At 39.7% G+C, this 23,902-nt stretch overlaps 1 long non-coding RNA gene across 1 annotated transcript in view; it reads right to left on the bottom strand.

Moving 5' to 3' along the window:
• LOC105867874 (uncharacterized) overlaps positions 1-23,902 on the bottom strand; it is a 62,829-nt gene extending 38,927 nt beyond the window's left edge. The window contains exon 1 of the long non-coding RNA XR_002223105.2: positions 23,806-23,902. This is a non-coding gene — a long non-coding RNA (uncharacterized LOC105867874). The remainder of the gene's footprint in view (positions 1-23,805) is intronic.

Genomic DNA, 23,902 nt, shown 5'->3' with positions numbered 1-23,902 from the left:
GCACTGTAGGAGGCTGAAGCAGGAGGATCGCTTGAGGTCAGGAGTTCAAGGCCAGCCTGAGCAAGAGTGAGACCTTGTCTCTACTAAAAATAGAAAAATTAGCTGGGCATTGTGGCGCATGTCTGTAGTCCCAGCTACTCGGGAGGCTGAGGCAGGAGGATTGCTTGAGCGCAGGAGTTTGAGGTTGCTGTGAGCTGCTAGGCTGACACTATGGCACTCTAGCCCAGGTGACAGAGTGAAACCCCATCTCAAAAAAATAAAATAAAATAAAAAATAAAGTACTTGCACTACCCATGAAATAATATAGTATTATGTTATGATATAGTATTAGTTATGTTATATTTTTGCTGCTCAGTTATGTTGTATTTTGTATGTACATTTTGATGCTAAAACTTAAAAAGATATTGGAGTACAAATGTACAAAATGAGTTTTTAAAGGCAATAGCCAGTCTCACTATATCCCCTAACACCAATATAAAACAAAATTTGTGCACTAAAAGTAAAGAAAACATGAAAATAAATATACTATTGCATTTTTTACACCCTGACATATGTATATGCCAGTTAAAGACCAAACTTCAGCTAAAGACCAAATCACAAGATGTAGAGAAAAAGAAAACATACAACAATGGGTTAAAAAGTCATCCTTTTCTTCTGTTTGAAGAGATACCAAGGATCTTGCCTTGCTTTTTTCTAAGTGTTTCAATCGTGGGTACTTGATAGTAGCATTTATATTCATAACTGAGCATGAATTTTCAAAATCCTCCTAAGACTCATAGGGTCTAGCTAATTATCAGTGGGGATAGGCTAGGTTCTCCTGCAGCATTAAACAACCTGAAAAGTCTGAGTGCCTTAAACCAACAACGTTTATTTCTCACACGTGTGCATATCTACGATGGGTCACCAATGAGCTTTGCTTGCTCATGGAAGTCACCTACAGAGGCTCCGTCCTGACAAACACAGGGGCAAGGAAGAGAGAACATGGAGAACCCTGTGATGGCTCTTAAAGCTTCTTCCCAGAAATGACACCCATCCCTGCCACTTGCATGGTTTTTTGTTTTGTCTTAAAATTTTGATTTATTTTAATTGACAAATAAAACTTGAATATGTTTATCATGTACAACATGATGTTCTGAAATATGTATACATTGTAGAATGGCTCTGCTTACATGTTATTGGCCAAAGCAAGTCACATGACCATGCCTGCCATCCACACAGGGGTGGGGTGGGGGTCAGGGTGGGGGTGGGGAACAATTTTCCCCCAGGAAGAGGTACTGAATGTTGATAAGTGATAATCTTCCACAAGCCTTAAAATTACCTTACGCCTAGGACTGTAGTTTACTAAATAGGCTCATGTGCACATTCTGATTAGATCTTGATAGCACCCGGGGTGATGCCACATGCAGGAAGGGTGGTGGTGGGCAGCAACAGCTGAGCAATGGGGAATATTTAAGTAGAACTAACTCATCAGTGTTAACTGCTTCTGCTATTTCTGGTCTTCCACATCAGCCAATTGGTCTGGCAGCAAAGGGTGGGACAAAGCCAGACCAGTTTTAGAAGGAAAATCACAGCTGCTTCCAAACTGCTCTTGTGTGTCCACCAGTTTCACACACCCTAGTTTCTGCCTTTTGAATGCTCCCAAGTCCTCATATTCTCTCATAGCCCCAGGAATGGAGTGGGAGGGGCCAGAGGAGAGATGACTGACAGCTACACTAAGACATGCTGAGTCCCACTGGAGGATGAGAAGTCATCTACGCTGAGGTCATCGAGCTATGCTGCAGTGTAGCTACATCCCTGGCTAGTGACAGAATATATAATAAGAACACAAGGTGCCTGCTCCCAGTGAACCCTTGTTGGATAAATGCTAATAGTAACATGATGTAACGGGGAGCAGTTGAGCATATGCTTCTTAGTTGATAAAACTCAGCCAGTGCTTTCAGTGGCATTGGGCCTTTGGACAGAGACCCAGGATGGCTTATATATCATTCCTGACCCAGCTGTCAACCTGGCTCTCTGCTTCTGCCACAGTTGTAGGTAAATTCTTCGCACCACAGTCACAGCACCTTTCCCTCCTAGAGTGGTTGAAATACAGACAGTAGCAGTTTGTAGACTGAGCCTCTCTGTTCCTTCCTGGGTTACTGCCTCCATCCTGGAGTTCCAGGTGCCGTGCTGCACTCCCTGGGGGTGTAGCAAGCGGGGTCCCCTTGCCTCTCACTGGGACCCCTCTGCTCTAGGCAGTTCAGCACAGTGTGTAAGCACACAGGTGCTGCCCTCAGACAGGTCAGAGCTCAAATATACCTCCATCACTTGCCAAGTGACTATCCTTTAACAATTCTCTCTTCCATTAAATCATTTTTAAAGTGGAAATGATAATAATAGCACCTACTGCCCAGGGTTGTTGCAAGGGTCAAATGAGTTCTGGTGGTAAAGCATTTATCATCATAATGTCTGACCTGCAGAAAGCCATCAGTTATGCTAGCTGCCACTGTGATTTTAATCATGATGATTACGATGTGATTCTGAGCTGTGCAGACCATATCTCATTGGGCCTGGCTTTCCGGGGCCCTGCTATAAAGCCCCCCTTTCATTCCACCAGGAAAATGGCTCCTGCACCTTCTCCCCCTAACCTAGCTGAGTAAGGAAGCCACATACCGTCCCCACCCCCGCTCCAGACTCCTCTAATTTTCTTCTCTCAGAAGCAAAAGTACAATGACTTGAACTCCCCCGACTACCCTCTTCCATCCATGAACCTGGGCTGAAGTGCCTCCTGGGCCAATCCCCTAGCCCAGGCCTGCACTTTCTATTTGATCCTTCTGTCTTTGCAAATTTTGTTCTTCCAAAGTTACATACAGAACACTCCACAAGATGCCTGCTACGCACCAGGCAAATTAATACTCTGTGGACCACCAAATGTGTTACAATGTGAATAAAGAAAAATTAGCTTTAAAATGCTCAGGAAATTACATCTATTCACTTCAGATGCTCAGAAAATTCATCTTAACTCCCAAATTCTAAAGTTTCATTGCTTTTTTTTTTTCCTTCCTCATCGTGTTCTGCTTACTGCCCATTATTCCTATTGAGCAGATGTAGAGCAAATTAATTTGTTTTTCATCTTTTGGCAGGTTTCACAGTATTAAAGGAAAATAAAAGTGTTTTATTGATTCGATGGTGAATCTGAAAGGCTTTCAGATCTATCCTCAAGTCAATGAGTGCTCTAAGCATATAGATCATCTAAAATAAAATAACATAAAGGGCTTAAAAATGAAGAAAGAAAAGGAATAGCTGTCATGTCCCTGGAATCCTCTGGAAAGTAAACTTTAGTGCTAAATCTACAGATAAATTGCTAGCATAGTGTAGGTAGTGCAAATAGCCCCTGGGAGGGAAGGCATTTTCTGTGTGCGAGGAGAAAGCACAAAAGAGAAAATATATTTCCCCCTCTTAGACTTTGGGTTTGCCATGAAATTTTCTTTGGTCAATGGGATAGTGCAGATGTGACAAGAATTTGGTTCAAATGCTTAGGTACAGCCTCTTGTGCTCTGTCATTGCCAGTCGGTGCCTGGTCCCAAGAGGAGACTAAGAGACATGGACAGAACCTCCCCAAGCCAACCTGTTGCATGAAGCAAAGCTGCCCAATCCCCAGAGCCTCGTTCCCCACACAACCTGCAGGCACGTGAGCAACCAGCTTAAACTGGCAGAGCTGCCTTGGCCGACGAGCAGATCCATGAGAAAAAAAAGAGTTGTTTTAAACCAGGGTTTTTAAGGTGTCTTTTCACTCAGTATTATTGTGGCAGTATCTAACCAACACTAATAGTGATACCTTACATTTTTTTTACTTGAGCAGGATTATGGTGTCATTTACTGACATGAGGAAGTTCTAGAAGAGGAGCAGATTGCGGGAAAAACTAGAGTTCTGATTTGGCTGTGTTGAATTAGAGGGATCTACTTAGAGCAATCTAATAGACTGCTGGGGGATGTTCTTTTATTGTCTTGGAATCCCGATAAGGCTTGCACTGAAAAGCAAATGTCCTCAGGACGCCCACATTCTAAAGACAGCCACCAGTGAACCGCCAACATCTGTGGCCAGAGACAACCCACACAGGGCTTTCTCAGAGGAGGCAGAACTGACTCTACCACTTTCCAACTCCCTTCCTCCTTCCTGTAGTCGTAATAAGAGGATGACTAGAGGAAAAAGAAGTCAGCCCTAGGGACAGAGCAGTGATGGTGGAGAGAAGTTGCTCCTTCTGGGAGGAGGTACTTTTCCTAGCTTCAAGCAAGCGATGGGAGGCTCCAAGAGAAACTCAGAATGGAGCGGCATTGCTTTGAGCTGCCTTTGCGAGGACAGTGACCTCCTCCTTGTTCCCTGGCCTAATGCTTGCTACAGGCCCACCAGGAGAGGTCGGGCAAGAAGAGTGTGGTGAATGAGTTCTTAGGAGAGCTTGACATCTGCCCCTGAAGTTTGGGGTCTTCCAGAGAGCGATGCCTACTTTTGGTCTAGAGTTTTCCTAAGCTAAGTGGTCTTCTGATATAGCCCGTGTCAGAGGGAGTAAAGGGACTGTGCTGAATAGCATGGGGCGCCTGGGCAACAGACCTCTCTTGGTGACCTCAGAGTGTGGTGCCCTAAGTAGGAAGCCCGGGCATGAGGGCCTCCTGTCTCTGTCTGTTGAATCTTCAATTCACCTTTGAATTTTGATCTAATTTTCTATCACCCATTTCTGTTGACAGGAGGGGCTGGCCATGCAGGCACAACAGCAGGGAGAGGAAGAATTAGAAAATTAATTCATCTCAAGTAAGACAGTGATTAAAGGTGTTATTAGAAAGATTCGAATTGGTCTGGTTCTTGCTGTGAACTGCAAAATTCCAAGCATGCTTTTAAAATGAACTTACGCCCTCAATTACACTTGAACACTAATGACTTGAATGAATCTAGAATTAAAACACACAAATGATTTACTTAGACAGAATAAGCACAAACAAGACCCTTCCTGAGGGTTCTTTCCTGCTGTGAACATTGATTAGAGTTCTCAGAACAGAAAGTGTTCAGACTTGATTCTGCCAAAAATTGCAAGGTGACATTGGTAGGCATTTAGCTGTTATTTAGAACAGATAATCTTCTGATAAATTGCTCTGTTTCTAGATAACATACCATATGTTATATTAAATAGCTGTTTTTAAATGGCATATATCGATATTTATAAATGAGGTATTAAGTGAAGAGAGAGAGTATGGAAGCACACACTAGAAGGAGATATATACCTATATATAAAAGATTATATACCTATATATATAAGATTATTTTTTTCAGGAGTTACTTCTCAAGGGTCAAAATATTTAATGTTCCATTTTTAGGTTTCTTCAGTCTTTATATCTTTTTTACAATGTTCAGTTGTAGCACAGAGGAATAAGGGATAAATAAATAAGGTTTTTATTTATTATGGCCAGTAGAGAATATCAAAACTTAATCAAAAAGTCTTACTGTTCTTTGGATGAAGGTTGTCATTTAAGTGTGTCTTAAAACTCACTATTGCACTGATCTGTGTATTTCCATAGTGCCTTACATTTCTCGTTCTTCAAGTAAAACTACATTTGCAGCAGGGTGTCCTAAATTCGACTGTGGTTTGCAGAATTGGTGACCTAGTGATCTTCGTAGAAATCAATCAGAGTGAGTTGAGCATCAAGGTGGCTCATGTTTGCCTTGAAAAGGAGATGCATTTCTTTTCTGGGGTGAGCAGGGATGCCCAGAAGAGGGACAACAAGGAGATGAATGGGATCAGATGGAATCCAAGGCTCTGGTTTTGAATCATGATGGAGAGAATGTTTAACCACGAAACTGAAGGGCATGGAGAAGAAACACACCCCCTCCCACAACAGACAAAAGGCCACAGTGTAGAATTGACACGTGCCCAGAGGCATTCTTGGGGCAGCCAAAGGAGCTCAGTGAGGAGGCAAGAGCAGAAAAAATTGAGTGGACAAGTTTCTAAGCACAAGCAAATACCACTTTGGGGATGCCTGAAATAAGGAGGGAGAGTGCAGGGAGGGAATAAACTGGCGGCCAAATGCTACCATGGTTTGGGCATCGATGTTAACAGAGCTGCATTTATAGCCCAGGCCTGGAGGAGGCTAAATGGGGCTCATGTGTACACTATCAAACAAGGTATCAAGAGTTAGTCAGCCTGTCCAAGAGTATGGGTCCATAGCTCCTTCTCTGCTGGGGGTTCCATTGCATATTCCTTATTTCCATATTTCTGTCCCTTAGAAAAACTATGAGTTACTATAAGACTATATTTGAATGTAGGCCATAACTTCTTTAGCCTATTGCTGAAGACTGTCAAAGTACTTGGTTTCTCTTTTCAAACTCACATTACTCCATGCTAATATCATAAAAACTCATGGAATCTTCAATTCACCTTTGAATTTTGATCTAATTTTCTATCACCCATTTCTACTTGACAATGTGATAAAAACCATCCTCTTTGAGCATTTGATCAACACTGATCACATAAGGGTTCGCTTTTCAGAGAATAGACCCATGAACTAAGAATTCTTGAAAATATATTTGAGTTTTAAGTTAAAGGGCTGATTTTCCTGAATAAGAATAGTGGGGTTTAAAAAATGGAGGCTCAATGATATTTGTCACAAGTCTGTATTCAGGTACTGGGCTGTACTTTTAGCAAAACTAAGTCTTTAAGAATGTGCCATAGGCTCTATTGGAAAGGACATAAATAATGGAAACTGGAGCCTGGAAAATGGCAAGCTGGCTCAGCTTCTTGGAGCATCATTCATTAGATCCAGCTGCAAAAGCTAGAAGTTATAAAAAATGCATGCAGGATTTCTTTTTAAGCATTAACACACCACTGCTTTAAATGTTGGTTCTGACTGAGAAATTCCTCTCTGCAGGTGCTTTTTACCCCTGTAACCTCAGTAAGCTGCCAGGAGTCTAAACAAATTGCTAGCTTAAAAATTCATTATAGTATCTGTTCCTTTTCCAAGACATAAAATGTACTCTATAATATTTGCTCTTCTGAATCCCAAGACTTTAATCTTCAAGGTCCTGTGTGCTTATATGATACCATCTCTTTTCCATTGTTAATCTACTGGATAGAGTTTTTTAAAACACATCATGCCCACAAGTCCTAAAAAGGGAAGTGAAAATGCCACTAGCCAACACATTAATTTCCCTGAAATAAGCAATATCAATAGAGATGACAAAGGTGATATCAAAGGGCTAGACTCCTGGGAAGAAAGCATGTGAAGGAAGTGCTGAACTACATAGTCTGCATTTATGAACAGATGCTGGCAAATGAATGATAAGATCCAGGGGCATGAATTCACTGTTAGAAGTCCATGAACAAGAGAAATTCGATTTCATGCAGCTATGAAGATAATATAAAATTATCAAGGATATAATAAAAAAGCATGATGTTCAGGATTATTTTGGAAATATAAAGACTAGCCACCTGAGCAAAGGCTCAGACTTAGTATAGATGAAGCAGGTGACTGCTTACCTTAACACATTTCAAAGACTCATAAAAAGGGCCTATGAACTCAAGTTGGCTATAACTTAAACAGGCCCAGTTAAGCATTTTGCTCTCTAGAATGAGCACATAAGAAAAGGAAGGAAACCAGCCTCTGGAACCAGGGAAACTGACCCAGCCAAAGAGCAAAGAAGGATTCCTGAGAAAGTGATAAAAGAGTGAAAATGGGGGCCAACTAAAAATATATAGAGAAAAAATTAGCTGGGCATGGTGGCGCATGCCTGTAGTCCCAGCTACTTGGGAGGCTGAAGCAGGAGGATCACTTGAGCCCAGGAGTTTGAGGTTGCTGTGAGCTAGACTGATGCCACAGCACTCTAGCAGGGGCAACAGAGTGAGACTCTGTCTCAAAATAAATAAATAAATAATAATAATAAAGAGTGAAAATGGGGGTTATTGATATTATTTTTAAATAAATTCTTGAAGTCTAGGTCATGATTAAGAACCAGATTTTCTTTCTCTGAGAGTCTGGGGCTGAATTCAGCTCAAAGAACTTGTCTTAAATGTAGTCCTTGGACAAATATAGTAGAAATGGATTAAATGGTTAAAGGAATTAAAAGTCCTAACCAAAGAAAAAATTCATGGATTATTTACAGATAATGTTCCTGTTATAAAGAAATACAGCACTTTTTTTTTAATGCAGTGATAGGTGGAGGCAAGGAAAACAATTTGATTAGATAGAGGTACAAGGAAAGCCCTAGTCATAACACTTTATGAGTTAAATTAGAAATAAGCACAGTCACTTCAAGGAGACAGAATTGCTAAGAGCATGATCTGACTATAACTTAACCTTGAGATGTGAGCGTATCTGATGAGAGAATGTGTCAGTCGGAAGAGTAATCAGCCTAGAAACACAGGAAATGGGGACTTAGAGTGAGCAGTAAGTACCTAGCGCTGGTGAGACATAGAATCTAGGGATATGACTGGTTCACTCTACAGGTGTTCCTGGCTATGGGACTTGGATTTACACCAGGTATCCCCTTGACCTGGAAGAAAGATTCCTTGAAACCACTTACATAACTTTACTTCAGTTCTGTCTTCACTTAGCAACTCTCTGACTGTTAATTCAGCCTTTCAGTCTTCCTGGTACTGAAAGGATTCATTAGATGATAAAAATAAATATTTTAGTGAATGGAAAGAGATATTCCCCATCAAAACTAATAAATTCACAATTGGATTTGTATGTCATTGCCCCGTAAGTTAATATGAACCTGTCGTCTCCTCTTGTCTCAGGAGACATCCTCAAGGCACCGGCACAGAAACGTCCAGTACTGCAGATCTAAACTCAGACCTGGATGATGGGAATTCCAGCACCCATTGGTCAGCTTGGCGGCCAGCTGGCTTGGCCCCTTTAAGTGGCTCTATCGCCTCATGTTACAAAAAAAGAAACATGTAAGAATACACAATCCACTTAATATCCTGTGAAATTAGCACTGATGATGGGAATCAGAAATCAACTATATAGCCGGGCGTGGTGGCTCACGCCTGTAATCCTAGCACTTTGGGAGGCCCAGGCGGGTGGATTGCTCAAGGTCAGGAGTTCAAAACCAGCCTGAGCGAGACCCCGTCTCTACCAAAAATAGAAAGAAATTAATTGACCAACTAAAAATATATATACAAAAAATTAGCCGGGCATGGTGGCGCATGCCTGTAGTCCCAGCTACTCGGGAGGCTGAGGCAGTAGGATCGCTTGAGCCCAGGAGATTGAGGTTGCTGTGAGCCAGGCTGACGCCATGGCACTCACTCTAGCCTGGGCAACAAAGTGAGACTGTCTCAAAAAAAAAAAAAAAAGAAATCAACTATATAAATCAATAACTAATATTAAATTCATTAGATTGTGCAAGGATAGACACCTTATCTATCTTTTATTTGTTGTGGACCCTAACATAGTGTCTAACATTTTAGGAACTCATGAACTATATTTTGAATAAACAAAATGTTAAAGAAAAGAAAGGAAATAAAGAAGAAAGAAAGAATTCAGTTTCTTCCCAGAAGATTAAGCTGCTGATGAGATGTGATGACTTTACATATGACTATTATACCAGTGGTTTCCATCCTCTATGAGGAGCCACTAATAAACATTTTTGGATGATAGAATTATAAAAATAGATCAGCATTGTAATTTAACTGTTCCTAATGGTACAAAGCTGTGAAGATGCAAGCTGTTCCTGCTTTAGTATAAACATAAACTGAGGTTATCTTTAAATCATTTCCTATTTATATTTACTATCCTGCCTGCAGAAAAGAGAAAGTTCATTGTGTTTATATGACTCGGGTATACAGTAGTCCACACAGTTAAGTTTCAACAACAACAACAAAATGATGGAGAGAAAATAAAGTGAGAATAATGACACCAAAAAGGTGATAAACAGCTACCTTTCTGTTATCTTTATGTTATGAGGGAACATAAACCATAGTAGATAACTCAGGACGATCAAACCTTTGTCACAGAGACTCAGCAAGCTTTTAACACAGTGTATAGACAGTGCTGTGTCATTTTGTATTCTGCCGTGTTGAAATATTATGAGCCCCCGGCCATCTAAGCTATTCCTATGTTGTTATAAGCTTAGGGTTTAGGGTCTAAGATAAAGACCTATTAAAATCTAGTGAGAACATATGCTAAGTGAAATAAGCCAGTTCACAAAAGGACAAATACCGCATGATTCCCCTTGTACGAGGTACTTAGAGTTGTCATAGTCAAAGAGACGGAGAGCAGAATAGAAGTTACCACAGGCTGGGGGGAGGGAAATGGGGAGTTAGTGTTTAATGGGTACAGAGTATCATTTTGGAATGATGAAGTTCTGGAGATGGACAGTAGTGATGGTTGCACCAACAGTGTAAATGTACTTAATGCCACTGAACCATATATTTAAAAAATGATTAAAATGGTCAATTTTATGTATATTTTACCATGATAAAAAAAATCTAGTGAGTATCTAGTCACTCACTAGACTGTGAAGGCACAATTTGAATGGGGTGAAACCAGCCAGCAAGCTCTTCTTCCTACTCAGATGGCTGGCAGATTAAATGTTCTGAGAATTAATCTTCCATTGTCACCCTTAAGCAGACATATTAGAATGTCCCTTCCTTCCTGGGAGTAAAGGATTCTAAGAACTCAAGCATCTACTGCTAACAGCTATTGCTATCATTTTCTGAGGGCCTGCTGTGTGCCAGCACTGATCCCTGTACATAAGCCATTTCTTCAGAATGAGATTCCAGAACCTTGTGTCTGGCCCTGGCTTGACTCTCCTACCTCACTCTTCTCCAGCTCTTTGTCTGACTCACATCCCTGATCACAGCCTAAACCAGTGTTTCTCAAACCTGGGTCCACATTAGAATCACCTGGGGAGGAGCTTAAACTTTACTGATGATCCCAGGCTATACCTCCAGAAATTCTGATTTAACTGCTCTGTGGTGTGACCAAGGCATTGGTATGCATTGGTATTTTTTTTAAACCCTCCCTATCTTCTTATTTTATTATAATCACTTGATAGCTTGGCTCTTCTCTTTGAAGCTCAAGTTAACCATGGTATCCATAAGGCCTAGAACAGTGCCTGGCACATAGAAAGGACTCAGTAACTACCTTGAGTTGCTTTCTTAATTTTATCCCCTGTGCATAACAGGCATTATCATCTCCATTTACAGATGAGCTAGATGAGGCTCAGAGAGGCTAAGTCATTTACCCAAAGTCACACAGCAAGTGAACAGCAGAGTCAGGATTAGAATTTAGCCCTCTGACTGCAAAATTCTCTTCATTATAATATACTGCTTTCTGACTTCTGGAATAAGATTCTCAGAAAGAGATAAGATATTCACACTAAACAAGTCTGAAATAAAGACAAGACTAGAAACGATAAGTGCACTGTGAATAACTGGGTAACACGTATCCAAAGATCACTCAATTTCCTAAGTACTTGTTGGGAGCAAGCTTTTATAAAATCTGGATCTCAGATGAACAATCAGCAACACGCTGCCAAAGAGGATTAATCACCATTCCCAGAGGGCCATTTATTTCTCAGTGCTTAGAACTCTTTTCTAGTACTCCAGATCCAATAAAAATCGAAAATGGTTTTGATGTATCAAGTATCTTAGCAAACAACAACTAAGCAAAATCAGGAAGAGAAAATTGTGAACTATAATGGCCAACTCTGACTTTCTTAGGCAACCACACCAATACTATTGATAGCCACCCACTCAATTTTAGTTACAACCTGCAATGCATGTGTTCAAAACACAAACCAAGGACTTCAATTTTCCTGTGGCTACTCAGTCCCGGCCACAGTATTTGCTTTTCCCCAAAGGCAAACACTGCTGAGACTGCTCCACTGCCTGGCCGGAGGAGAGAACTCACCATCATTCTAGATGCACCAGCATGAAACTGCTTGCCAAAATACAGGGCAATTGTTGATTTCTGAGGTTTGCTTATGTCCTGAGATGAATTCCTACCACTGAGGTTTCCCTTACTGCTCAGGAGAGGATCTTGACTGCCAAGTGCCAGGTGGCATAGGGGTGCCAATTGCTTACTTCTCAGTATCCAACCCCAGCTTTCTTAGGGAAAACTTACAGGCACATACAACAATAAGTGGCCGGGCACGGTGGCTCATGCTTGTAATCCTAGCACTCTGGGAGGCCAAGGCGGGCGGATTGCTAGAGGTCAGGAGTTCGAAACCAGCCTGAGCAAGAGCGAGACCCTGTCTCTACTATAAATAGAAAGAAATTAACTGGCCAACCAATATATATAGAAAAAAAATTAGCCGGGCATGGTGGCACATGCCTGTAGTCCCAGGTACTCGGGAGGCTGAGGCAACAGAATTGCTTGAGCCCAGGAGTTTGAGGTTGCTGTGAGCTAGGCTGACGCCACAGCACTCACTCTAGCCTGGGCAAGAAAATGAGACTCTGTCTCAAAAAAAAAACAACAATAAGTAAACACTTCTACCCATGATTGAACCACATGGTACACACAGCATGCACAAGTCTATGATTAAGATGGGGAGTCAGGCAAAAAAGCTAGGTCTGCACAAGTGTTCTGGTGCTATACTATAGATGTGCCACTACAGAGCTAGTCTTGGCACAAATGAATAGAGAAACCATTTCTATTATCCTGGAGTTAGGAAGTTTCACAACCATCTCTCCAAGCTTACCAGTCCAATCTGTTGGAACTCTATGAGGAAGCCTATATCTTTCATTGTGTCACTCACTAGAAATAACTTAACTTAGGGAAACCAGAGTAGTTAGGAGTAGACTCTGAGTGTGAGGTCCCAGTTCCACTGCTTGTTAATGTTGGAATCTTGAACAACTTGTTTAATATCTCTTGGCTTTCTTTCCTTAATCTATGGAAAGAGAAAAGGAATAATAGCTAATAGGGTTATTGTGAGAATTAAATGAGATAATATAAGTAAAATACTTAACATAGACCCAGTTTTGGGTCTCATTTTGTTTTTGTAGAGATGGGGTCTCACTATGTTTTCCAGGCTGGCCTTCAACTCCTGATCTCAAAGGATCCTCCCATTTCAGCCTCCTAAGCAGTTTTGTTTTGTTTTTAAGTGTTCAACAAATGGTAGTTTGACACAGTAAGTTACAACTTCGACAGTTCCCATAATCTTCTCCCACTTGGTCTTAGTTCTATCGAAAGCCTCTTCCCTGGCAGCCAATTGCCTGGGTCCCATGGTGCCTCACGGCCATAGCCACCTCTCTTACATTTCCTGCTCTAATATTCTAAGAGATGGCTAAATGAGTTGTATAATCAAAACAGCATTGAAGTCAGAGGATGCTGAAGTCACGCTGGCCTGAAACCATACAAGAAGGCTTGGAGCAGGAGATGGAATTTTTAAAGTGAATTGTTCAATTTGTTTATATCTTACCCCAATCCCAAATATTTGTGGGATTTAAAAAAAAATACACATAATACACTGGTGAAAATAAGTAGGTGAGGGAGTCAGAGGGAGGAAAGAAGACACAGGGAAATAGAAAGCTGGCTATAATATTTCATCAAATCACATCCCAGGCAATCTTTGGCTAGATGTGGGAAAATCTGGTTAAAAATATCCTGTTATCAAAGCAAAGAAGGATAACATGATCAGTTGCAAAATTCATGTATGCCAATATATGTCATATATGCCAGGCACTCTTCTAAGTATTTTATCTGTATTAACTCACTTAATGGTCACTGTTAACACCTCTACCCATTAGTACTGTTGTTGCTGTTTACACAGATGGGAAACTGAGGCTCAGAAAGGTTAAATAAGTGGCCCAGCGTTCACTGTGGCAGCACTGAAATTTGAACCCTGGTTGCCTGGGTTCACAGTCCATACTTTTAAGGGCTAAACAAGACTGTTTTGATGGAGAATGTCCCACAGGTAATAGCAAACCAGCAGTATAGAAGAAGCATTTCCTAACGCTGAGATCGACATCCTCACAAAGACAAAACAGTTTGACAAAGTGTACTAGTTTCCACACGGGGGTATTTCTCAGATAAGTTAATTTCTTTTTAATGGTGGGGGTGGAGGAATATGATAAACAACTGGCAACCTCTTCTTTGGTTGTGTATGCCAGGTAAAAACATTAAAACAACTACCAGGGAATCTCAACATAGTTTCTCATAAAATAAATGACTTTAAGCACCAAAAAAAAAAAAAAAGTGGGGGGGCATAATCTAAAAAACAGAGGACCTTGGTTTTAAAATGTGAATAAATTCAGCTTGTGAAAGAGGTACACTGTCCCTGTTATTCTCATTTGGCCTCAGACTAGTGAAGACCAGTCAGAGAATTTCAGTGGTGCATGAACTACGACAGTATGTGAGATCCCACTGACACCGACCCTTGGATTCTCTCTGTGGCCTCAGAACACCAAGGACCTAAGAGCAGAACTGAGGCCTCCATCCTTCTCCTGGTGGGATCCCAGGAAGGTCTCAAAATTAGTCTCTTAAGAATCAGACAATGTGATCGGATCAGAAAACCAAGAAGGTCTGTGAAGGTAGTCTGAGTAGGGGCTCTCAGTTCATGATTTCCGACAAGGTGCACGCAACACTCACAAACACCAGCACGTCCCTGCAGTGGCTGAGGTATACCATAGTGATGCTTAGTGTAAGGCTATAATTTCAGTCTTGCATGAAACTGATGACTGTTACTTTAAAAAGAACATGAAATGCATAAAGAAAATATAACATTAACACCAGGAGAATTACTAAATTTTCCTGATGTTAACAGGTTGGCAGCATCTCTCTATTTTATTTGGTAAAGAATTTGAGTTGCTTATAAATTTATGCTGAAACCCTTTGGATGCTTTCAGAGGCAGCCTCACGTGTTCAGGGAGTTGTGTTTACAATACCTACTGTTCCTATTTTCCATTTAGAATGCAATTATCCTGCTTTGGAAAAAATAAAGGTCACTGGGTTAATGGAACTCACCTTTTTTAGTCCATAAATAATACATCAAATATAATATATTTAAAAAGAAAACCACATCCTATATATCATTGTATTTCTGATGTGTTTTTTCATAAGAATTTGAGTATATGGCACTTACTAGGCTATAATAGTTGCTGTCTATCAAGTTTCTGTAGCACTGGGTCAGTAAGGAAGTACATAGCACCCATCTATTAAGTTGATATTCATCAAAACTAAAAATGTTCCAGAAATTTCTCATGACATTTTCAAATCAGATTACTGTACATTCTACTCTGAACTTGAGGAGGCTATCACAGAATGATTTATACACAGAAAAATCTCATGAGCTTTTTCTGATAAGTATTGACAAAGATATCCATTTAGAAAATTCGAATCAAACACAGACGCAAGCACATTCCTTTACTTCTACAATGGCCTATCGTGAATAGACAGTAGACAGTACTTATGACTATACTAATAATAATAAATATCTCTAAGCAGGCAAGATTCTGCTGCCACTAGGTTCCCTAATGAAAAAACAAAGACTTTCCTGCTAGCTAAATAGCTGAACAGGGCTCTCAGCCCAAAAGAGTCTAATCAATGCTTTCACTTCAGCCTTCCCAAGGGATCAACTAAGCAATCGTTCCAGTACCTGGCACATCAAGATTTATACGGCAGAGTAGGAATGCATGGCCTAAATAGCTTCAGAAAGCCATTTGTTATGAGTAATAAAAAACCAACTTAGAGTAGCTGCTGTTAGATCACCATTACCCTCACACTAAGGCTGTGTGTCTCATGAGATATTTTTAAATAAAGAGAGGATTATAGTACACCCCTGAGCTTGCTATGGAAATTGTTAATTACTCCCCAAAAATAATGAAATGAAAAACTTTGCTTTCCACTCGATGCAGGCTCGTGTAACAAAACACACTGTGATTGCCAAACAGCAGAACCACACACAGCTCCTGCCTCATCATTAGGGGTTTTCAGCAAGACCACAGCATGTCCCTGAGAAGACGTATTTTAACTTCAAATTATAAACCCAGCAATGAAGCAGTGAACTGTTTTCCTAAACAATACAACATTTATAGTCACTTGACAATTTTATTTTATTTTGGTTTTGTTTTGAGCTAGAGTCTTGCTCTCTTGCTGAGGCTAGTGTGCAGGGGCATGATCATGGCTCACTAGAACCTCAAACTCCTGCGATAATCAAGTGATCTTTCTCCTGCCTCAGCCTCCCCGAGTAGCTGGGACTACAGTTGTACACCACAACACCCAGCTAATTTTTACATTTTTTTATAGAGATGGGGTCTGGTTATGTTGCTCAGGCTTGAACTCCTGGCCTCAAGGGATCCTCCTGCCTCAGCCTCCCAAAGTGCTAGGATTACAGGTATGAGCCATGGTGCCCAGTGACTTTTTTTTTTAATTTGGTAGATATGTTTGCCACCAACAGCAAGTAATTATTTGTTTTTATTGTAATTAACAACTACTACCATTTATTCAGTTTTGTTCTGCCAGATACTAATTTAACACATTTACATGGATTATCTAATGTAATCCTTGAAATATCTTATGGTATGTGGCAATTTGTTATCTAATTAAGGCTACTGATCTATCAGCACAAAACATCAAAATCTAACATTATTTACTTCGTTGGCAAAATTTTTGTTAGTATCCGTTCTCAATGTAAATCTTTTTGGCTTTGAAATATATCTAGGCTTCCCAAAAAGGTTTCCTTAAAATATTAGATTTTTTAATGAATATCATCAGATACTTACTTCCTTACTTATTACCAGAAGTTTTACCTCTGTTTCAGATAAAATTGAAGTAAGCCGATTGGTATTAAAAGGCAGATTTCCTGAAAAATAAAAATAAATGCACCTATTCTAGAATTATTTCAGCTCAGACATTATTCTTATAATAAAACTCTGGGACATTGTATAATTATAAGTATGCATTATTTTAAGCAAATAATTTTTAAAAAATAAATCTTGAGTTTGCAGAATTAATAAAAAAGGACTGACCTGGACTTTACTTTCACATAATCCATCTGCCCCAGCAGCATTAGTTTGTACAAAATATTGTACAAAAACAGAACCCCAGGTTGAATGATTCCTTCCTCTGGAATACTTCATGTGTTAAAACAGAAGCACGATTTGCAAAACATGCACAATGCTATTACCTACATTCAACACTTTATTACTGAGATAAAGGGGAGCTTAGTTTTTGAGGAGAAGTTGAGATAGAGCCATGATGCTTGATGAAGGGGGATGGTGTTAGTGTGACCATATATAAAATTATAACATGTTTTGTGATTATAAAATTTAAAAATATGTGGCAATAAAGACTCAAGGTGGGGGTAAGCATAGAGAAAGGAGCATGGCATGACTTCAACATTAAAGCTGAGAAAGGTCAGTCCAGATGATCTCCAAGTTGCTTTCCTTCAATTGAAAAACCAATGGCTTTGATGGGTCCTCACACAATTGAGGCAGCACAGAATGTAGTATTCTACTATTATTTCTGCCACTAACTAGCTGTGTAAACAGGATCGATTCAGCTACCTGCCCTGGTTCTTCATTTGCTAATGTGTAAGGGAAAGAGTTTCTGTTAGCTGACCACTGTGGCTCCATCTATACTAATAATCGCTGACCTTGCACAAGATCCTGGAGTCTAAAAGGATTATAAGATTCTAAGTGTGCCTCCAAAGCACTCCAATCATAGGCTGGCCAACTGTTTAACTAATGCCTTATCAAAAAAATTCAGCTCAATCTATCAAAAAATTTTTGGCCTACCCATAATACATAATTAATTTAACAATGGGAATGCCATGGAAAAGTAACTATACAGGCTAACAAGTTAGCCTACCCCAATAGCATGGATACTGACAGAAGGTGCTAGACTCCTGAGCTAGAGACAAAGGACTTTATTAGCCACAGGAGAAGCAGTAACGGGAGTATCAGCATGGTTTCACTGGTTCCCCCAAATCCCCAATCCAGCAGAGCAATAGGGAGGGCCCAGGGGAGACCGTAGATGCAGCAGGATGAGCCACAGGAGAGGAGTCTGAGCTCAGGCATCCATTGCTTTTATAACAAGCAGTAAGCAAGCCTATTCTCTGTCTGGAAGGAGCCCAGGTGCCATGTAGGAACTTCAGGGCACTATCATTTCAGGATTACCGGTATGCGAACAACCCTGAGAAGCAGCCCAGGTAAAACAGTCAAAGCCCTAGGACTTTGACACATGCAGCAAGTCCCATCCCAGACTGTATCTCAACACACAGGGCATAATGATACAAATTAATAGAATTTTAAGATAAAGTTACATGGTTACTTAAAGAATTATGATTTTAGTTCCAAAAGAAAAAGATGCAAGGAGGACATTTTCTAAGGCTATTTTCACTGCCTTTGGAAAGAGGATCACAAGATTAACATAGGAAGACTTCTGACTTTCCAATGTTCATGTTAACAGATTCCAGTTTTTAAAAATCACTACTTGGGCCTCACACCTCTAATCCTAGCACTCTGGGAGGCTGAGGTGGGAGGATCATTTGAGCTCAGGGGTTCAAGACCAGCCTGAGCAAGAGAGAGACCCCATCTCTACTAAAAAAAATAGAAATTAGCTGGCTGACTAAAAAAAGAAAAATTATATTTATATATATATATATATATATATATATATATATATATATACACACACACACATATAAATTAGCCGGGCATGGTGGCGCACGCCTGTAGTCCCAGCTACTCAGAAGGCTGAGGCAGGAGGATCAAATGAACCCAGGAATTTGAGGTTGCTGTGAGTTAGGCTAACACCACGGCACTCTAGCCCAGGCAACAGAGTGAGACTCTGTCTCAAAAAAAAAAAAAAAAAAAAAAAAGTCACTACTGGAACCCCCTATGTTTGAAAAATTATTAAAAGTTGTTGCAGTAACTGTCACAGCACAGAAATATTCTCAAGATAATGGTTGGTTTCTCTGAACTAAGAGAATAGTCTAATGGACCACTATGGAATCATGAGAATGAGGCTAATAATAAGTATGTGATAGAAAGGAAGAAGGAGAGGGTATGTAAGGAGGAGAAGGGACAGAAGGAAAAAGCTAATACATGGATGACGAGTGCTCCAATGCAAAAAAAGTCTGGTTCAAGACCCAGTTGGATTTAAAGCATCACAGAAAAAGCAGGAGGATTCCACATCCTGCTCTCTCTCCTGTATATTCTGAAAGTGTGGATGACGGCCAGTCATTCTCAGCCAGGTTTTCAAGTGTATCATTTGGCTGCCAGACGCCCATTACACTAATTGGGTCACCAGCCTCTTCTTTATCTCATTGACACAAGGATTCCAGGGATGCTCATTTTTTCTACAGCGTTAAATTGACATACAAGAAACCATAAAATATTCATATGGACCTGTACTCTACGTTTGTATTATACTATAATTCCACAATGATTTCTTAACAGCCTACTTGAGGGATGCAAAGGAATGCCAATACTAAATACATTTCTCAGGCTTAAAAATTAATTTTATACTTCCGGAGCATTTGAAGCACTTGGGAATGGAATTACCATCTTCTTTAAGAATTTTTTCTTGTTAAGTCTAGAGGTGCAACTGCTCCAACCTAACAAACACAGAAATCAGAGCATTTTTAAGAATAAAAAAAATTCTTTTCATATTCCAAAATTAAAATGTCTACGTAAAAATACATATGGCTATATACAGTCACATGCGACATAATGAAATTTTGGTCAACTGACCACATATATAATGGTAGTCCCATAAGATTATAATGGAGCTGAAAAATTCCTATTGCCTAGTATTTACTATACTATACTTTTTATCATTATTTTAGAGTATACTCTTTCTACTTACATAAAAAAGAGTTAACTATAAAACAGCCTCAGGCAGATCTGCAGGAGGTATTCCAGAAGAAGGCATTATTATCATAAGAGGTGACATGTAATTGCTCTGGAAGACCTTCCAGTGGGACAAGATGTGGGATGGAAGACAATGATATTGATGATCCTGACCTGTGCAGGACTAGGCTAATGTGTGTGTTTGTGCCTTGGTTTTTAACAAAAAAGTAAAATTTAAAAATTAGAAAAAAGCTTATAGAATAAGGATATAAAGAAAGAAAATATTTTTGTGCAGCTGTACAATGTGTTTGTGATTTAAGCTAACTGCTATTACAAAAGATTTCAAAAGTTAGAAAAAATTTAATATTATAAACTATTAAAGGAAAAAGGTTATATACAGTAAGCTAAAGTTAATTTATTATTAAAGAAATAAATTTTTTTAAGAAATTTAGTGTAGCCTAAGTGTGCAGTGTTTATAAAGTCTACAGTAGTGTACAGTAATGTTCTAGGCCTTCACATTCACTCACCACTCAGTCACTGACTCACCCAGGGCAACCTCAGGCTTGTAAGCACCATTCATGGTAAGTGCCCTGTATAGGTATGCCATTTTTTATCTTTTATATTGCATTTTTACTGTACCTGTTCTATGTTTAGATATGTTTAGCTACACAAATACTTACCATTGTGTTACAATTGCCTACGGTATTCAGTAGAGTAACGTGCTATACAGGTTTATAGCTTAGGAGCAGTAGGCCATACCATATAGCCTAGCTACATAGTTAGTGTGTTATGACACAAAACTATGATGTTTACATCATAGTTTACATCACAACAAAATCAGCTAAAGATGCATTTCTCAAAAGGAATTCCCCTTGTTAAGCAAAGCATGACTGTTTGTAAATTTTATATTGAACTCTAAAAAGAGCCTATGAACATTATTAGTTACAGATACATTGATTAACTTTTGGGTTTTATTCTCCATTTAAAACAGTAAACTGAATAACTATTAGTGTTAATTTTTATTGAATGAACTGGTGCTTAATGAAAGTTACTCTCCACTAAAATTTCTAACTATGCACGATTTTTAAAATGAGACTTCATATTAATGCTACGCTATTAAACTTTTTCCAAGAAAGAATCACACAACAGATTTTACACAACAGATTTCTGGGTCGCAAACAACAGAATCCACTCTGATTGGTTTAAGAAAGAAAGGATTTACTATAGGTATTAGGTAGTTTATAGGATAAAAAATATTTTATAGTCCAAACTACAGCAAAATTCTGGGGAAGAGGCTGGCCAGACCGCAGAACCACAGGTCTCCACCACAGTTAGGAAGCAGGGGCCACCACTTCCAAAGAATAGCATGATCTTTGCCAATACCTGCACCAGAACAATTGATGCCCATGTCCTATCTTTTCCCCCACATATATTAATGTCAAATCAAGATATCATGAAGATATATGTGTCAGAATCTAAATCATTAACTATACTCTAAAAGAAAAGGTAAGCTGGGAAAGGTAGCTTCTTGGTTTGTTTTTTCAAGTTTTGTTTTGTTTGTATTGTACATTGAGATGGTGGGGTTTACACTATGAAGAACTATAAAAATGTTATAGTATGTTCAAAGGATCTGGGACAACCCCAAGTTACAAATGTCAACTGCATTTTATTTATCATAAAATTTCAGGTACTTTACGTAATACATTTCGCATGTTTTTCTTCATTCTAGATAAATAAGTGGATGGTTCTAGCAGTCCAGTCATTTTTTATTATTTATTGTATGTGACTTATAATAAGTTTTGGTCTTCATTCTATTTTCAATCCTAGTTTCCTTCAGGTTGTTTGAAAACTCACCATTACATTACAGAGTTCAAGGCACAAACCCCAAACTATTACATATGTCTTTTGGTCAATATTCAATTTGTAACATGTCTTTTGTCTTTAAGCTTTGTTAAACTCTATTCACCATCTACCACTGCCTTTCCTAGGGGACTGCCAATACTCAAATGGAATATTTTTGTATCACTTACTCTTGATAGATTGCAGTCTGGCAAAGTTGGAGTTGTGCTTCATTTGGCAAACTGTAAAATGACCAATACCTCTTTAGAGATAGTTGAATCTTTAAAAGAATAAAGGAAATAAATAAATAAATAGCTTAGAGAAGGACTAAAGGAAAATGATTATGAAGCTCTTCTGTTATCTGAGAGCCCTTTGATGTTTCTGATAACCAATACATGAGCAGTTTTTATGTGTTCTCCAAAGTCTATTTTTCACATGGTAGATGCCGGTAAGTAAAATCTTCTATATACAGATTCATGAGAATTTAGTATGATTCTAATAGAGCAAAACTTCTCCCGTGGTGAGGAGACATTGGATACAGTGAGGAGATAATTCTCCCCAGCATTAATGAACTTCCATGATGTTAGGCCATGTACCTCCTGGCTGTTTTTTGTTTGGTTGATTGGTTGGGATTTTCGTGTTTTGTTTTAGAGATAGGGGTATCTTGTTCTGTTGCCCAAGCTGGAGTGCAGTGGTGTAATCATAGCTCACTGCAAGCTCAAACTTCTGGCCTCAGGGATCCTCCTGCCTCAGCCTTCCCAGTAGCTAGGACTACAGGTGTGTGCCACCACACCAAGCTACTTTTTAAAATTTTTTTGTAGAGATGGGGGTCTCACTATGTTGCCTAGGCTGGTCTTGAAATGCTGGCCTCAAGGGATCCTCCCACCTTGGCCTCTGAAAGCACTGGGATTACAAGCATGAGCCACTGCACTGCAGATGGAGAGAAAGAGATGTTTATATATTGATACGTATGTTTGCATGTATGAATATATATTCAAGCACACATATAGACACATATGCACAAATATAGAAACATATAATTTTACAAAAACAAAATTACACTATTCTATTTGGTTGTTTGATTTTTTTTCCCTTAGTGGCATATTGACTTTTTTCCACATGTATGTACATCATCATTTTTAATAGCTGTATCATATTCCATTATACAATACATAGTAATATATTTAACCCAGTCACTGCTCAGTACCCAGTTTAAATATCACTTCCTCCAAGAAGGCTTCACTGCCTCCCCAAGTCAGGATTCGGCACCATCTTATGCACTCCGACCATCGTCTATACCCTAGTGATGGGCTAGACTGCTTGGGTTTGCATTTGGTTCCACAATTTGTTGTTAGCCACGTGCTATGGTTTGGATATGGTTAATTTGTTCCCACCAAACTCATGTTGAAATTTGACCCCCGATGTGGCAGTGTTGGGAGATGGAGCCTAGTGGGAGGTGATTGGATCGTGGGGGTGGATCCCTAATGAATGGCTTGGTGTCACCCTCACTCTGGCGAGACTGGATTAGTTCTCACAGGAATGGATTAGTTGTTGAGAGTGGGTTGTTATAAAGCCAGGATGTCCATGGTGTTTTGTCTCTCTTCACGTGTGTCTGTTTCCCCTTTCACCTTCTCTGCCAAAGCCCTCCCCAGGAGCCAGGGCCATGCCCTTGAACTTTCCGGCCTGCAGAAGGATAAGATAAATAAACTTATTTACACATAACCCAGTCTCAGATATTCTGTTATGGCAAAACGAGATGAACCAGATACCACCTAACCTTAGGAAAGTTACTTTACTCCGTAAAATGGGTCTTATGAGAGCAGCTACTTCATATGCTTGTCATAACTAAATACTGAATTAAAACACTCAGAACAGCACTTCACAGTGAATTGCATATGAAATTCACTTAGAATCATGCGTAGTGCATAATACTCAATAAATGCTATAAATCCTATTGTTGCTGCTGTTGTTGTGCCCACGGGGACACCAGGCGTCATTGCCCAAGTGCCATCCAGCTGCCCTACACAGCGACACCCACGGAGCAGTGAGAGTGAGGAAGATTTTTGAGTGAGACTTTTTTCCCCAATGTCGAATTTAAGGGTGAACTAAAGATCCCACATCTAGGCGACTTCCTAAATAGATACAGATGCACGTCCATTTCATCTCTGACATTTCTCCAAGCTCAAAATCAAACAAGAGTCACCTTTGTGTGTTTCTCTTGAAAGCGTGGGGGCGAGTCCTGTCTCGACATCGGCTACTTTTCACTCCTGGAGAGACCCTCAGTGGGTGGATTCTTCTTC

The sequence above is a fragment of the Microcebus murinus genome, chromosome 26 (assembly GCF_040939455.1).
Source record: "Microcebus murinus isolate Inina chromosome 26, M.murinus_Inina_mat1.0, whole genome shotgun sequence".
NCBI lineage: Eukaryota > Metazoa > Chordata > Mammalia > Primates > Cheirogaleidae > Microcebus > Microcebus murinus.
Note: the sequence above shows the minus strand (reverse complement) of the source record. Positions and strands in the feature narration are given on the sequence as shown.